This window comes from Amphimedon queenslandica, unplaced genomic scaffold (genome assembly GCF_000090795.2).
Source record: "Amphimedon queenslandica unplaced genomic scaffold, v1.1 AMPQUscaffold_9375, whole genome shotgun sequence".
NCBI classification, from domain to species: Eukaryota; Metazoa; Porifera; class Demospongiae; order Haplosclerida; family Niphatidae; genus Amphimedon; species Amphimedon queenslandica.
The window spans coordinates 1880-3605 of NW_003550353.1; the positions used below are offsets into that span (position 1 = coordinate 1880).

The window sequence follows — 1726 nt, forward strand, 5'->3', positions numbered from 1 at the left end:
ACAGAAGGTTAACAAGTTCAATGTGCGTACATTAAGGGTTCATAAATACTTGTGTGCATTTCTAGCTGTTTATATTTGGTATTCATTTTCTGTTTAGATTTAATAAGACCCATATTTGAACCAAAACGTCCTATTTAACTAAAAACATAGTTCTGTAAATGTGGCCTAAATTCTTGGGCTACTTATTAACTTTCTGGGAAACTTGCTGGTAAGTAAGCCTGAAGTCAAGCTATCTGATTGGTCAAGTACAACGTAGAATTACTATCATGCTATAGCTACTACAATAATTAAGTTGAAAAGAATAGCAAATAATAAATTGAATCAGCTTAAAAAAGTTGAATTTTGACCAGAATTAGCCCACAATTGCTACACAACAAATGTATACATATATCACTGCTTACAGGTTATTGTTGCCTACCTCCATTTAATTTAGGCTTTGTATAGTCAGTATTGACTATACAATCTGCTATTTTTCTTGGAGGAAATGCAATATGAGGCTATAAAAAGAGATTATTATCATCATTATCATTATCATGACTATTATAACAGATGAGGACATAAGGAAGGGCTTTGTACAAACAAATACAAATGAAAAACAGAAAAATTATAAAGACATGGATATGACCTATAGATAGTTAAATGAGACTATTTATCACCAAGGAAATGGTGGAAGAATGATGTAGCTACATCAGAACATTGGCTATGAATAGCCTCTGTATGAGATGACTGGACAGGAAGGCCAAATGGGTGATAGTAATAATAATAACAATAGTAATTATTATTACTTTTATTGCTACTGTTGTTGCTTTTTAATTGTTAAAAAGACAGATCATGAATTAATTCAATTAAGCAATAATTATTTGTAATTTCTTTCAAAATTAATATAAAAATTAGAAAAGCTAAAAACTGGTTATACATATAATAATAACAAAAATACTATGTATATGTAACTTCTATTTATATGTATGTGGTTTAAATTTTTTCTGACTCTACACAACTTTTGTAAAAAATTATTTTGTGAATTAATTGACATGTAGCCTAATGGCATTCTTGATTTCTAATTCTTCTAAAAAGTTAAAATTTTGACTACAGAAACAACATTTTCTTTCCCTTCTCTCTCGATCTCTCCATTACTATCGCCACCACCCTCTCTTTTTCTGTTCCTACCTTAAACCAAGTATCATAAGAGCGGAACCTTCTATGATCCATCCCTCTTGTAATAAAGTAAATCTAGACGAAATAAATAAATAAATTAATAAATAAACAATACTTTAGATCTATATGTGGTCAATAAGTGGTAATTGAATCAGTGACCCATTAAAAGAACAACCTACAAGTGGAAAACTATAAGAAAAGGATGACGAAGATAATACAGGGATAAGATCTAGGTGTGTCGCGCCCCCGGGACAAGTCATAATGAATAAAATTAATAATTTTTGTGCGTCTCTCTCTCTGGATATCGGTGGCTCGTCTCTTCTTTTAGCTTAGGGTATTTCTCTAGCCAGACCATTCCCCGGATATCTCTGGAGTCTGGACATATATAATATATCTATGCTCTAGATAGATCAAGAGATAGATACTCGTACTTTATAGTCTACACTACACAGTAACTGACTCATTGGTTGATCAAAAATCAATAAAAGTAAGATAAACTATTAACTAATTAGTGTTGTCTATTAACTAATATATATTTGTTGTTAGATATGCACCCCTTTGCTTTGTAAAT

General features: G+C 30.8%; 1 long non-coding RNA gene across 1 annotated transcript; it reads right to left on the bottom strand.

Annotated features, from left to right (window-relative positions):
- Positions 1-439: 439 nt before the first annotated feature.
- On the bottom strand, positions 440-1713 carry LOC109590848 (uncharacterized). The gene is made up of 3 exons (XR_002189531.1): positions 1271-1713; positions 1168-1230; positions 440-497 (listed from the first exon to the last, which is right to left on the bottom strand). It is a non-coding gene; the product is annotated as an uncharacterized LOC109590848 (long non-coding RNA).
- Positions 1714-1726: the final 13 nt, after the last annotated feature.